The sequence below is a fragment of the Hyperolius riggenbachi genome, chromosome 8 (assembly GCF_040937935.1).
Source record: "Hyperolius riggenbachi isolate aHypRig1 chromosome 8, aHypRig1.pri, whole genome shotgun sequence".
NCBI classification, from domain to species: Eukaryota; Metazoa; Chordata; class Amphibia; order Anura; family Hyperoliidae; genus Hyperolius; species Hyperolius riggenbachi.
Window position 1 is genome coordinate 203068945 of NC_090653.1, and position 16156 is coordinate 203085100.

A 16156-nucleotide genomic window follows, 5' to 3' on the forward strand; every position below is an offset into this window, starting at 1 on the left:
TTAGTGGTGGCGCCCAATTCTTTGGTGGAAACCTAATATACATGTATCGAGAGTGCAGTGAAAAAGGTCGCATCATAGGTGGCGGCCATGTTTTAGGTTGGAAACACTGCAGTGATGAGGTCGCATTACCCTTGGCGGCCATCTTTAGGGTTTTAAAGTGTCACACTCAAAATGAAAGGTTTATGAAATAGAGGTCAAGTACAGTAGAAAAGAAAAGGGAAAAATTGGATCATAATAATAAAGTAATAAAAAAAAAAAAAATTACAAAGAAAAAAAAAAATAAAAAAATAAATATATATATATATATATATATATATATATATATATATATATATATATATATATATATATATATATATATATATATATTGAAGGGGCAAATAGGAGGATAGGGTGATTTGGGTATATGAAGGGATTATTTTGGGCACAAATCGGTTGCAGCGCTTTTAAATAAAAACCTAAAAACAATAACACCAAAAGCAAGCAGTAATTTAATAAAAGGAAGGAAGCGAAAATCACTAAAAGAGAGCGAAAATAAAATTGAAAGGTCTTTTCCAAGACCTCGTTGAGCCCATCAGGCACCAAACTTCTGATAATTTGTATCCAATACATCTCCCGTCGTTTCAGGATCTCAAAGGGGTGTGGAAGAGATGGTGAGAGTGCTTCAATAAACGTGATGTTTAGCAAGTGTGGGTCTTTGTTGTGGTGAGTGCCGAAGTGCCGTGATACGCTGTGCAGGGGAAAATTATTGATAATGTTGCGTTTATGTTGTCCTATTCTAGTACGGATGGTTTATGTTGTGCGGCCTACGTATTGCAAGTTGCAGGGACATGAGATCAAATAGATTACATTCTTTGTCTCACATGAGATGGGTTACTTGATGGGATATTGATTAGAGGTGGTAGTTGATGAGAATGTGGTTGTAATATTCACAAATGGGCATGCCAGGCATCGAGGGTTGTTACAAGGAGAAGAACCTGGGGGGGGATGAAGATAGGGTAGGGTCGTCTACATTCGCGGTCGGTTGCGTTTTGAGTCTGCTAGGTGCCAATAGGCTACGGAGATTAGGTGCACGTCTAAAAGTGAGCTGTGGAGTGTTGGAAATGGAAGATCTCAGGTATGGGTCTGTTGTCAGGATATCCCATCGTGATTTTTTTTCTTAGCTTGGGTACACTTGATGAACAGAGCCAAGATAAAAATCACTATTGTGCAATTTCAGTGCCTGCTGCTTCACCACCATTGCTGTAATGATGTGGTGCGGTTAGTTATGGTGCGCCAATAAAGTCAACTGAGTTCTAACATTCAGACATGGTTTCATCTAAAAATACCTGCTTTGTGGCCATCTTGTACAATTCACATTCACATTACAGGACTGTGTTATAATTCAAGATGCAGTATTTGTTATAGTAAGGTTAGATGTGAGTGATCATCAATTTAAACAGTACATTGTTGTTGTTTTGTATTAGCAATAAGTGCAGCTTAAAGAGAACCCGAGGTGTGTTTGAAGAATGTGATCTAAATACAGAGGCTGGATCTGCCTATACAGCCCAGCCTCTGTTGGTATTCCAAACCCCCCTAATGTCCCCCTGCACTCTGAAATCAGACATAGATCACAGCCGCGCTGTGTGGCTGTGTTTACATCTGTAGTGTCAGTCTCGGCTGCTCCCCCTGCCTCCTGCAGAGCTCTGGTCCCTGCCCCCCTCCCTTCCCTCTAATCAGCGAGGAGGGAAGGGAGGCAGGCGTGGACCGGTGTTCTGCAAGAGGTGGGGAGAGCAGAAGACTGACACTATAGAGAAAAACACAGTCGCTGCGACACGCTGTGCGTCGACAGCACGGCTGTGATTTATCAGGGATTCCAGAGTGCAGGGGGACCTTAGGGGGGTTTGAAATACCAACAGAGGCTGGGCTGTATAGGCAGATCCAGCCTCACTATGCAGATCACATTGTTCAAACCCAGCTCGGGTTCTCTTTAAAACAAAAAAAAAAATTCCCACTCAATTTACTGTCAGCACCCAACCACTGGAGTTTAAATATTTTAGCAAATTTTCACTGTGTATTACACAGGATATATTTAAAAATAATTGTGTGCAAAACCAAAATACAATCATCAAATAAGTTAAACACCTCATTTATTGTAGTTCTATCTAACAGAAGTTTCTGTACTTTTGTGGACTGCTCAGATGACAGGCAATTTCAGTGAGTTCCTAACACTAAGTGCCAAGTATGGGAAAAAGTTCTGCTTGGTAAGATCACTTAATAAAATCTTATAATGTGAAATAAAACTGTTCACCTCGATCCCTACAGCATGGGGAAACTTTGGCTAAAATAAGTGACAGGCTTAGAGCAATCAACCCAGATTATATGTAGATGTCTGGGGGAAAAAATGGTCAATCAGGAGAATATGGAACTGAGAGCTCCTAGACACATTTCATTTTTCAAAACTTCTAGAAACGCTGTTTAAAATTCTGGATAAATGCAAACCAAAACAAAAATGACTTTTTTTAAATTACAATAAATTGTAAAATGGCTTGTTCAGCAATCATATGTATTAGATCATGATGCTGAAATATACAATTTTCTTATAAACAAAATTCCTCACAGAACAATGCATAATCCCATTTTCATTTCCTAAGAAGATCATTTTTAGAACACGTGTGTTTTCCAGCATTGGTTTCCATTGCTAAATTGCTAAGTATAAATGATGTGTCATTTCCTTTTTCCTTTTTTTTCCTGAACTAATTTAGCTACAAGCTCACTCTGTTTTCCCACATGTAAACCCTCAGCTATCATTCTTTATTCTATAATGAGGTTTATAGAAAAAAAAATTGGGTTAGTCACCCTTGGTCATCATTTGATTTGCAGCCAACAAAAGAACTTTGTAAAGCCTTAAAGAGAATCTGTATTGTTAAAATCGCACAAAAGTAAACATACCAGTGCGTTAGGGGACATCTCCTATTACCCTCTGTCACAATTTCGCCGCTCCTCGCCGCATTAAAAGTGGTTTAAAAACAGTTTTAAAAAGTTTGTTTATAAACAAACAAAATGGCCACCAAAACAGGAAGTAGGTTGATGTACAGTATGTCCACACATAGAAAATACATTCATACACAAGCAGGCTGTATACAGCCTTCCTTTTGAATCTCAAGAGATCATTTGTGTGTTTCTTTCCCCCTGCAGCTATCTTCCACTGAAGTGTCAGGCTGTTTCTTCCTGCAGAGTGCAGACAGCTCTGCCTGTATGTAATTCCTCAGTATGTAAAAGCCCAGCCAGCTCAGAGGAGGATTTATCCAGCTTGTAAAAGATGAGAGAGAAGAGAGAAGCTGCCCTAATCTAAAAGTTACACAGGCAGTGTGCAGAGAGGGGCCTGGAGGGGGGAGATGCATCACAGAACCACAACACTGAAGAACTTGGCAGCCTTCCAGACACAGGCCTGACAAGTCTGACAAGAGAGAGATAAGTTGATTTATTACAGAGATGGTGATAGTAGAAAGTGCTGCAGTAAGCCAGAGCACATTAGAATAGCTTTTGGAACTTGTAGGATGATAAAAAACAGGATGCAATTTTTGTTACGGAGTCTCTTTAACTCCTCTGTTATGGTCCCGTCAACATAATTAATAGCACCTTTGGTGTGTGAGTAAAACAGAATCATAAAATAATTACAATGATTTGTCTTGAGAGCAAAAATCCATTCACTAAAGTTTTAAAAGTATCCTAAAAACCATTTAGTTTCTTACAAACATAAATGAATAAGAATAAGAAACATTGTGGTTGAATTCAATTTAAAATGTTTTCAGAAGTTATCAAGGTAGTCTGCAATTCCTAAATGTCTGCTGCTTGAGGTGTAGTTTCTTTGTGAATGCTGGCAATTGTTTATGCTTTACTCAAAATAGTATAAGCCGAGCATAGTCTAATCAATGGATTTGGTAGCATTGAACATATTGAAGATATCAAGGCAAACATGTTATGCAATACATGTATGATCAGTGTTGCTCGTGACTTTTCGCCAAAGTCATATGTACATCGAAAAGGGAATTTTTGAACTCAAGAAAAATTTTGTAAAAATACATTGTATCTTTGCAATATACCGAATTTATTTTTTTTAATCACAAAATATGTGAAACATGCGAAAAATCACAAACTTATTACAAACTGATTTTCCATTTATATATCACTGCATATTGTCAGGTTGTAGACGTAGCCTTACACGTGTTTAGCACCTTAAAGAGACACTGAAGCGAAAAAAAAATTATGATATTATGATTTGTATGTGTAGTACAGCTAAGAAATAAAACATAAAGATCAGATACATCAGTCTAATTGTTTCCAGTACAGGAAGAGTTAAGAAACTCCAGTTGTTATCTCTATGCAAAAAAAGCAATTAAACTCTGCGACTTTCAAAGTCGTGGAGAGGGCTGTTATCTGACTTTTATTATCTCAAGTGTTATTCAACTATTTACTTTTCCTCTGCCAGAGGAGAGTTCATTAGTTCACCGACTGCTCTGAAAGAATTATTTTGAATGCAGAGTGTTGTGTAATCTGCACATATTAGAGAATGATGCAATGTTAGAAAAAACACTATATACCTGAAAATAAAAATATGAGAATATTTTCTTTGCTGCTAAACTTCTAGTAATTATTCATAGCACACAACCAATTCATTATATCATATTTTTTTTTCCGCTTCAGTGTCTCTTTAACCATTTAACGGCATCCTATCGTATTAAAACGTCATGCTTACCGCTATTAACGGCAACATGACGTTTTAATACGTCGCGCATTCCCGCCGCTGCTACCGCCGTGTGCGCGCCGCTACAGCCGCTGTTTCTGTCGGGGTCCCGTGCTGGGTGATTGGGGAAGAAGACCGAACGGTCCTCTACCCAATCGCAGTGCCTGGAGTGAATGGACATGACCGCGAACAGCGGCTACGTCCATTCACAAAAACAGGAAATGTAACAATTAAATAAAGTGTAGTAAAAAAAAAGAAAAAAAGTGAACACTTCCTATAACGAGTGTTCACCATCTTGTGGCCAAAAAGTATATTACACCTACAAAATACATAAATTTTCAAGTATATACACATCATTAATAAAATTACACTTCCAACCCTCCCCACCCCCCCCCCCCAAAAAAAAAAACACTTGTAAAAAAAAAAAATCAGTTTAAAAAAAATAAATAGTTGCCTTAGGGACTCAGCTTTTTTATTCTATGTTTTATGGGGGGAAATTAATTTTAATTTATTACATAGGGGCTTGTAATTATGGCCAGAAAAAAAAAAACCAGAACAGAAAAATAACACTTATATTTCAAAATAATATACTGTCGCCATACATTGTGATAGGGACATAATTTAAACGGTTTAATAATCGGGACAACTGGGCAAATAAAACGTGTCTGTTTTATCCACAGGAGAATGTTTAATTTTAAAACTATAATGGCTGAAAACTGAGAAATTATTTTTTTTCTTTTTTTTCTGTTTTTCTCATTAAAATGCATTTATAATAAAAAAATTCTTAGCAAAATGTACTATCCACAGAAAGCTTAATTGGTGGCGAAAAAAACGAGGTATAGATCATTTTCTTGCGATAAGTAGTAATAAAGTTATTGGGGGTGAACTGGTTATGAACAGCCACTGAGACACAAGGCAACTTATTCTCCAGTACAGGCAAAGAATCCATCAAATAGGTATTTTATATGAGTCCATACACAGCAAAGAGCCAGCAAGCTCAGTCAAAGATTATATTAAAAAAACACAGCACACAGCACTGTATATGCTGACATGGAATGAGTGGATAAGTAAATACGACCGCTGACACTGCAGCAGTATAACTGGCATCAGGATCTGGGGAATCCAAAAGTAACGCATGCCATAGCTAGAGGTGGCCTGAACCTCCGATTTTAGGTTCGTGAACCGGGTTCGTGAACTTCCGCAACAGTTCAGTTTGCGCGAACTTCCAAGAACCGCAATAGACTTCAATGTAGAGGCGAACTTTGAAAACTAGAAACACTTATGCTGGCCAGAAAAGTGATGGAAAAGATGTTTCAAGGGGTCTAACATCTGAGTTTTTGCATGGATGAGTGGGATAGACGCCAAAACTCCTGGGGAAAAATCTGGATTTGACACAAAGCAGCGTTTTAAGGGAAGAAATCACATTGAATGCTAAATTGCAGGCCTAAAGTGCTTTAAAACATCTTGCATGTGTATATGTTATGGCCAAAACCAGAAATCGGCCAATTCTAGAATTGGCCGGCCGTTTCTAGAACTGGCCGATTTGACGTCGGCCAAAGTCCAAAATGCTGGGAATTTCTGACCTTGGCCGGCCAGTTCTAGAAACAGCCAAAGTCAGTCGGCCAAAGTCCAAAACGCACAAATCCCAGAGCATCCCGGGTCCTGTCCAGCACCGTGAATGGCACTCGGAACTTCCTCTCTGCTTTGAAAGATGCAGCATAATAATATTTTTAAAGAAAAGCATTTCTTAGTTACAGCTGATACAAATCCTGCAATACATCGGCAGTGTGTCTACATCCTGCTTTCTTGGGAGCAGACATTTTGATAACATCCTGTACTTTTAAATTAGCTGCTCTGCTGTGGCAGTCAGGTGACACAGGAGAGAGATCAAATTACAGTGGTGATTAGTCATAGATGAAGGGGGCTTTTCTGGGTGCTTTGCTGGGCACTTTGCATGGCTGTGGGTGCTTTGCTGGGGGGCTGTGCATGGCTGGGGGGTGCTTTGCTCGGTGGCTGTGCATGGCTGTGGGTGCTTTGCTGGGGGGCTGTGCATGGCTGCTTTGCTGGGGGGCTGTGCATGGCTTCGTGGAGGTGTCTTTGCTGGGTGCTTTGCATAAATGCAGGTGCTTTGCTGGGGGGCTGTGCATGGCTGCGGGTTCTTTTCTGGGGGGCTGTGCGTGGCTGTGGGTGCTTTGCTGGGGGGCTATGCATGGCTGTGGGTGCTTTTCTGGGGGGCTGTGCGTGGCTGTGGGTGCTTTGCTGGGGGGCTGTGCGTGGCTGTGGGTGCTTTGCTGGGGGGCTATGCATGGCTGTGGGTGCTTTGCTGGGGGGCTATGCATGGCTGTGGGTGCTTTGCTGGGGGGCTATGCATGGCTGTGGGTGCTTTGCTGGGGGGCTATGCATGGCTGTGGGTGCTTTGCTGGGGGGCTATGCATGGCTGTGGGTGCTTTGCTGGGGGGCTATGCATGGCTGGGGGGTATTTGATGGCTGGAAATGCATGGTCGGGGGGGGGGCTATGGGCTTTGCTGGGTGCCTTGCATAGCTGGGGGTGATTTGCTGGGCTGGGGGAGCTTTGCTGCAGACCTCCAATCAGGGCGACCAGAGAGGTGGAGAAAGGCAGAGCAGCGCAGCGCACTCGCTACCCGCCCGGACCCATACACTTCATATGCGGAAGTGTTCAATGACACTTCTGCATTGAAGTGTTTCGGGTCCTGCGGGTCTCGCGTGAGCTGGCAGCTGCTCTGCCTCTCTCTGCCTCGCTGGTGCGGTCGCCCTGATCGGAGGTCTGAGTAGCGGGGGAGGAGAGGGGAGCTGAGATTTCTGGCGGTGGGGAGAGGAGAGCAGCTGGCCGGCAGTAAGGCGGACTTCGGGACTTGGCCGGCCGCGTGAAATCACAACGCGTTCTGGCCGGCCAAAGTCCGATAATCACACGCATTTCTTACTTTGGCCGCATGAGCCGGCCACTTCGCATTCTGACCGGCCAGAACCCAAAGTGGCCAGACTTCGGGTTCTGGCCGTAACATATACATCAATCAGGGAGTGTAACAGCTGTTTGTGTAGTGACGGCTGTGCTGGACTGGTGCGCACCATGACGAGAGTGCAGGTGATAGCGGCTTTCCAGTCCATTTAGTCACCGGGCTGAGGTAGCTGAATGACAGAACACTGACTGACCAGTTGATCGAATTTGGTTTGTCCACAATGAAGCAACGACCTTATTATCGTGAATGTGCCCCCCCAAACACACTTATATAGCCGTCAGTCATTGCTTCATTGTGATATGCAAGCCCCTTCACCGCGGCAAGGTAATGATCACGAAGTGGAATTGGCACATGTACATGCCTTTTGATTTGTTGTAGCAGCTGCAGTGCAGCCAGAAAAATTAGGCAGGCATGTACACGCACCAGAAAAATTATTATAGCAGCCGTTGCTTGCAGTTTGTGCTTTGTAATCATGTGCCTTTGTAAGGTAGTTGTCCCTGCAGGGGTCTTGGTCTTTCCACAGCTCAATTTTTGGTGGCAGAAAGTACAGATGGCATTGCTCTCATCTAAGGCAGACACACACAAAAATTTCCACATCACTGAGCCCTGGGTGATGGCACTTTGGTGGTGGCGGCCCACTGAGTGTTAAGTGGGGTGCCAGAATCAGAGCAGGAGGAGGAAGATATGTCCCGCTTCTGTGCGGAAGCTGAGAAAGATGAGGTGTTCTGTGTTAAATAGTCAACTACATCCTGACAATATTGGGGGTTGATGGCACGTGCCTTCTTCTGAACACTGTGCTTTGGTCGAGGGCTGCACAAAATTACGACAGCGCAACCTCGAACAGACCTGCCAGGTGGCCTAACCTCTGCCTTTTGTTTTGTCCATATTGGGGGGATGAAGTGAAAGGTATGCACTGACTTGACTAATACAATGTGCAGTCACACAGGTGCAGTTAACAGGTATGCACTGAGTGGTATATCACACTGCGTGCACTCACGTAGGTAGGTGGGTGCACTGAAGTGAACAACAGGTAGGTATATGCAGTGATGGGTATTAAAATGTGCACCTGTCACACACAGACAGGTACCGGACAGGCACAGTGACACTGTGTGCGCTCACGTAGGTAGGTGGGTGCACTGAACACAACAGGTAGGTATATGCAGTGATGGGTATTACAATGTGCACCTGTCACACACAGACAGGTACCGGACAGGCACAGTGACATTGCGTGCGCTCATGTAGGTAGGTGGGTGCACTGAACACAACAGGTAGGTATATGCAGTGATGGGTATTACAATGTGCACCTGTCACACACAGACAGGTACTGGACAGGCACAGTGACACTGCGTGCACTCATGTAGGTAGGTGGGTGCACTGTGAACAACAGGTAGGTATATGCAGTGATGGGTATTAAAATGTGCACCTGTCACACACACAGGTAGTCACTGAAGGTGCTGGGCCTGGCAGTGGCACACACAGTAGGAATTACCAAGGCTGTCTATGCAACACAAGTGTCTGTGGGACACACCCACACAAAAAAAAAAGATCACAAGAACAAGATTAGTTCTCAAAAGAGCTGTTGAGGGGTTCTTTTTTAGCAATAAGAATCAGCAAGGAGCAAGCTAAAAAGCCTACAAGAGCCTAACTAAGCTCTCCCTATAGGTTTCTGCACAGCAGCTCCCCCTTCTCTAATTACTGCAGGCACATGAGTGAGTCCATTGCCTGACGCTGCCTGCCTTTTATAAGTGGGGGGGGGGGGGCTCCAGGAGGGAGTGTAGCCTGATTGGCTACAATGTTCCTGTTGACTGTGATGTAGAGGGTCAAAGTTGACCCTATTGATGCACTATGGGGCGAATCGAACTTCTGGAAAAGTTCCTGGTTCTCCGCGAACCACAAAATTCGATGGGAACCGTTCGCCAGCGAACTGTTCGGGCCATCTCTAGCCATAGCTGAATGCTGAAATAAGTTCTAGAATAATTACTACTCATGATGATACTACTCATCATCAGGACATAGGTGTAACGATCGGTGTCTGCACACAGAGAGAATCTGATTATTGGTGATCTGCAGTATCACCAAGAATGCAGATATACGTGATTATTGATGATCTGCAGAATCACCGATAATCCAAGTATAGCTAACTTCTGGACACCTAGATAGTGTGAGTGTTTGGTGCAACAGTAATGACTTTGAGTAAACCACCCCAAAGTGCAGGTGGTCTTTGGCAGTATGGGCGATACTGCCCTTTGAGAAGTACAAAAGCCTTCCAGCAGCCTGAGACCTCCAAAGGGGTGGAATCCCAGGCTGAAGGTAGGAGGGACCTGTGCGTGAGTGACACTTGAAGGTGGATGTCACTAGCAGGTCAGGAGACTATCTTTTAAAGGAGAGAGATAGCTCTCGAGGTTGGGCAAGCCAGGTCGGCAACACACGGACAGATAAGGTACAGAGACAGTAGGCTGATTCGGTATCCAAGGCAGGCAGGGTTGGCAACAGATAATCAGATAAGCGTAGGAACCAAATCAGAGAGCAGAGGGATAGTCAGGAAAGCAGTCGGTCATAACAGATATCAAACAATGCCTAGTCTTGGGTGTGAGGTCCATGGTCTCTACACCCTGGAACTAGTCTTGAGTATAATAAGATGGTACACAGTATCCCTAGTCTTGGGTGTGAGGTCCGTGGTCTCTACACCCTGGAACTAGTCTGAGGTATAACAGCATGATAACACAAGTTGCCTAATCTTGGGTGTGAGGTCCGTAGTCTCGACACCCTGGAACTAGACTGAATAATAACACAATGATAACACAAGTTCCCTAATCTTGGGTGTGAGGTCCGTAGTCTCGACACCCTGGAACTAGTCTAAATGATAACACAATGATAACACAAGTTCCCTAATCTTGGGTGTGAGGTCCGTGGTCTCGACACCCTGGAACTAGTCTGAATAATAGCACAATAACAAACAGAAGTAATCTGGCTCAGTGTGAATTCCCAGGTCCTCCTGGTTCAAACACACTGTAGGATCTGACTAAGGTCTGAGTGCTTCCACGTAGTGTTCCCAACAGAAGACAACTTGAGACTGAGCAGAAGTAACAATATATAGAGCAGCACTCTCCGGCGCCACCCATCATTGATTGACCAATAGTCACTTGTTCTGAGGTCAGCTGACCCGCTTGGTCAGCTGATCCCTCCTTGGCTTGTCATAAAAGTTCTGCCTCTCAGCGCGCGCGCGTATTCCTGAATCTGTGTGAACTAGCAGACCCAGCCACACCAGACGCACGCTGCTGCTTGCAAACCGCCGCACTGGACGCGGAATCAGCCGCCTTGCTGTCAGTACACGCGGCAGCTTTTCCGCGTTTCCTTACAATAGGGAGGGAGGCACTCTGGGAGCGGAGGGAGCCGCCTTTCCATCATCAGGTGCCTGTAGGCACGTGCCTATAGTGCCTTATGGTAAATCCAGCCCTGTGCAGAGTGCAATAGCTATTTTAAACAAAAGTTTAAAAATCATTTCTTAGGAGGAAACTTCAGTAAAAAGTGAATTGGATCAGGCCCATATTTCCTCTTTTGCAAAAGTAAGTTTTTTCTTTTTTTTTTAAAGATTCTTTTATTTTGAGATATAATAAGAAGAAGAATTACAAAAATATTTGTCAGGAACAACAGGGAAATTGTAACATGAATTGTGAATGACATGTATGAGCAAATGTATACATTCAGGTAGCTATATGAAATTAGCGTAAATAATCCGTTACGACTCCCTTAGCAGATATGACAAAAGACAAAGTTTTTTTAATAAGAGCATTAATTAACTTAGCAGCCTCATAAACAGGGTACAGTGAAGGGCGGGCGCCGCACACCAGACCAGGCTTGTATAAATTGTCAAGGTTACCCTGGGCCCAGAGCGATCATACACCAGGGAACCTATAAAAAGAAGGGATGAACTCGTCAAGTGCGCCACACCCAACGGTCAAAGACCCACAGCGTACTTAGATAAGGCTCATGGCCAAGGGGCCTTCATAAACTTAAACCCTCCTGACTAAATATTAAAGGTATATAAAAGAGAGAAAAAGAAAGTGGAAATGAGAAAAGAAGGAATAAAGAATAGAAAAAGAGGAGGAAAGGTGGCCGCGAAGAGGAACCAAAGCAGTTCGGCGGGGAACCCCATAGAGATAAGATTAGCAGTACTCCCCTCTCGCCAGGAGAGAGACATCACAGAGGTAGCCCCCCATCAAACATAATATATATATATATACGTTATCTATCAGTTAGTTAATCAAAAGTGCTCGGTAGCGTTGCGTCTCTTGAAATTCAAACCATCCAAACCAGGTTTTCCGATATTGTTCATGTCTATCCTGTAGAGTGGCTGTAAGATCTTCCATCTTTTGCGTTTGGTCTGTTAATCTAAGCCATTCTCCAATTGTAGGTGGGTTCACAGATTTCCAGTGTCTAGCTATTAATGACCTGGCAGCATTGACTAAGTGCCTAGTGAGCGTTTTCTTGTACCTTCTGATAGACCATGAGTTATTGTGAAGCAAAAATAATGCTGGCGAATCAGGAGGAAGAAAATCGGTCAGTTCGTGCAGTAAGTATTTTTTATGCTAATTTATGGAATCCTAAGCTTTGAAGGGCTGGGACCTCCTCCTAGAGTTTCTTACTCTAGTATTGGTGATGTCTCATATCACACATCAGCAATGTCTGTACTTGTATTGCTGGATGTCCTGAGTTGTACAGAGTTTTGAATCTCTCATGTATCTGTTCCCCACTATTTGTTTTGTACCATGTAAAGTGCTATATTGATAATAATAATAATAATAATAATAATAATAATAATAATAATAATAATATTGCACTATTCAGCAGAAACGAGTGGCACCACAGCATTCTACAGGCAGAAAACTTCCACATGTCATTGCAGGTGACTCAACCAATAAAATGTCCCCAGATGTCATTTGTAACACCATTTTTTTTTTTAAATAAAAAAAAAAACTTAAATACCAGACATGTTACTACCCAGGGGATTCCAGTCAGGGACCCTATGAATGCAAAACCTAAAAAAAAAAATCCGGCATGCATGGGGCTTTGTCCCTTGATCAATACAAACCCACGTCATCTATAAGGCTAACCTTGTTCCGTTCATGCCTACTTTATGGTAGGGAAGATTGGTTAGCTACCCCCATGCATACAATGATAGTACCAAGTGGTGGTTTATGCTGAAATCTGGAAGTCCCCTTGCAATAATAAGGAGAGCTCTAGATTTACATCAGCCCCAGTGTGAATGTGCTCATACACATAAGGCCATGAAGAATAAGAGGGCGCTATGGAGAATTAAGGAAACCTCTGGAGCATCCAGAGGCTTTCCTCTAACAATGTATTTTAGTTTTTTTCCATTTAAGATTCACGTTTGAAGGGGGAAGACCCCAGAAACATGTCAGCATATACAGACCAACTGTTCAGAGAGACTGGAAAGTTTGTAGCAGGGCTACATGCCAGAACTTCATGCCTTGACCTGAGTTAAGCTTTACCATTCTTTTCAGCCACTTGCTCGTGTTGGGCAAGTCCTTTTTTGTTATTGATTGCTACACACAATTACCCCAAAAGCTCTTTTTGTAAGTGAATTTTTAATTAAGAGTTTTCATGTAATAAATAGAATGCCTTAGAACCCGCATCTACTTTTTTAAAAGTGTTATGATGATTTCTCTCTTCCATTGCTAACATCCTTCTCTCACCATTTTTAAAGCAAATCACTGCTTTCTACAGTACAATATAACCTTCGTGAGAGTATGGCACCACAGTGTTCTTCAGCTCTACTTTTATACAGACAGAGGTTGTAAGTAAGTTAAGAGTAGACATTGGTAACTTTCAAGGCTTGATCAACTTCCAATGCTGCATGAATACATTTCTTGCCCCTTGTGTTGATGATGAGCTGTAACATCCATGGCAAGGTGGAAATATATTTTCTGTGTATCTGTTGTAGATTTTAAACTTTTGTCTTTTTGTACCACAGTTTATATGAAGCCTGAGATGAGGAAAAAAAAAGTTTTGTCATACATGGGGCTTCCTTCAGCCCCTTCAGGCTGATCGGTCCCTCACCACCCTCCCACGCTGACTGGATCCTCTGCTCAGCAGCCTGGTAATTCCACATGTTAGTATGTACAGCACATGAGTGGCCTGGCTGCATGCGCCCCATTGCACTCCCATCACCAAGAGAGTGGGGGGTGGGGGTGCAGTCAGACTGCCCCTGCGCCAACTGGTGCCAACAAGTACAATGACTTGGCGGAAGAACCAGGTGGCTTGGAAAGAAGACGATGGACCGATCAGCCTGAAGGGGGCTGGATGAAGCCCCTGGTATGTGTAAAACTTCTCATGAGTGTCACCTCTTCTTTGGAACTCTCTCCCAAAGCCTATCCATCATGCTCCAAGCCTGGAAATTGTCAAATGTACCCTTAAGACACACCTATTTACACAAGCTTGTAATTTGCTATAGCTAGAATTTAAAGCTCACTGCCTCATCTGCTAACCCATTTGTCCACTCCCCCGGAGTCTGAACCCACTACCATCTAGACCAGGGGTCTCAAACTCAATTTACCTGGGGACCGCAGGAGGCAAAGTCAGGATGAGGCTGGGCCGCATACGGGATTTCACAATCAGCAGCTCCCGCCCCACCGTCCCTTGCATTGATTTTGATTTCAAACTATTTTGCCTATTCTACTTTATAGTTCGCTTCAGTGCTCCCATTACAAGTAATTCGCTGTGTCCCCGCTGCAAAACGAGGGCTGCAGAGCCCCCAAATCACCCAAGGGGCAATCCGCCGGCATTTCCTGGAAGGGGCAGAGCTTTCAGCTTCAGCTCTGCCCCTCCTGACGTCAATCGTGGCGCATCGCCGCCTCTGCCTGCCCCTCTCACTCTTCCATCACAGAGAGGGGCGGGGAGAGGCGGCGAACCGGGTGGCGATTGACGTCAGGAGGGGCAGAGCTGAAGGTGAAAGCTCTGCCCCTTCCAGGAAGTGTCGGCGGATTGCCCCCCGGGTGATTTGGGGGCTCTGCAGCCCTCGTTTAGGGGCGGGGATGCGGCGGATTACTTGGGAGCACTGAAGCGAACTATAAGGAAGCTTTTGCTGGCGAGGGCCACAAAATATTGTATCGAGGGCCGCAAATGGCCCGCGGGCCGCGAGTTTGAGACCCCTGATCTAGACTGTAAGCTCACAAGGGCAGGGACCTCCCATTTTTGTTTCCTGTTTCTCTGTAATTTATCAAATGAACTTCTATCAGTATTGGCAATGTTATTCACACTACACATACGTTGTATGTATCTGTTTTTGTGTCACTGGTTGTCCTGATTGCATGGTATGTTAAATTGCTCATGTATCTATACTCCCTATTGTTCCATGTTTTGCACGTTGTACAGTGCTACTGAATATGTTGGTGCTCTATAAATAAATACAAGCATAATATTAATAATAATTGGGAAAAAGAGTTGGATCAGCACCAACACTCGTTAGTGGGCTGTTAGCCTAAACATGTAGCAAGTACATTACTCCCCAGAAAAAGCAAAATATACAGCACCACTGGATAGTCAATATAGAAATCTTTATTGGTAATGTGATGGTCAGAGGCAGTACGTTTGCTTGTTTTTTATTTGGATTTGAATGGAAAAGTCTTAGATAGTGACTGTTGTTGCAAGTTAGCAACAACATTATCTTGTAGATTTGTATGGGATCCAGGACTGGCATGTATTGGGAGAAGGGTGGGCCTTACACACCACTCCTCCACGTCCAGGCCTAAGTCTGGCAGACAGAGGGTTAACTGTCTCACCTGTGTGATTTGCACATGTAGCTGCATCACACAGTATGCTGTGGGCTGTGTGTTGGAGCAAAGAGGGTCCTGGGAGTCTGGCAGCAGGGAGGCTGCCAGGCCTACTGAAACAAGAGAAGCTGTGTGAGGTGCTGGATGGAGTTGGACTCAAGTATCGAGAAACCATGAGAAGCCTGGATAGGTGAGCGGCCCAAGACTGCCATGGCTGCAGAAGACAAGAAGCCTGAGCTACAGTTGGTACAGACACAGAAGGTTGTGTATTCTGTGTGACTACAACCCTACTGAACATCTAGTGTGGTGTATTTTTGTTGCTGTTTGACTGACAAAGTGCTATTGTTTTGTTTTAACCCTAAGAAGGCTCACTGTCTGGTATGTTGTGACCTTTGATGCTGCTGACCTACTCTACCAATGAGCTAAAAACCCCAGTACATCACAGTAATCATAGACAAAAAAAAAACATTGTATACAATCAATAATTCATATTTCAAAAACACTTAAAAAATCATAATCAGCTCCCACATTTCATATCAATATTCACCAAGTAACACTAACGATTGTAATAAATCTGTCGCACAGTAGACACCTCGATGAGGTAGATGTATATAAAATATCTCCTAGGTGGTATTCTGAAATAAAGAACTTATAGAACC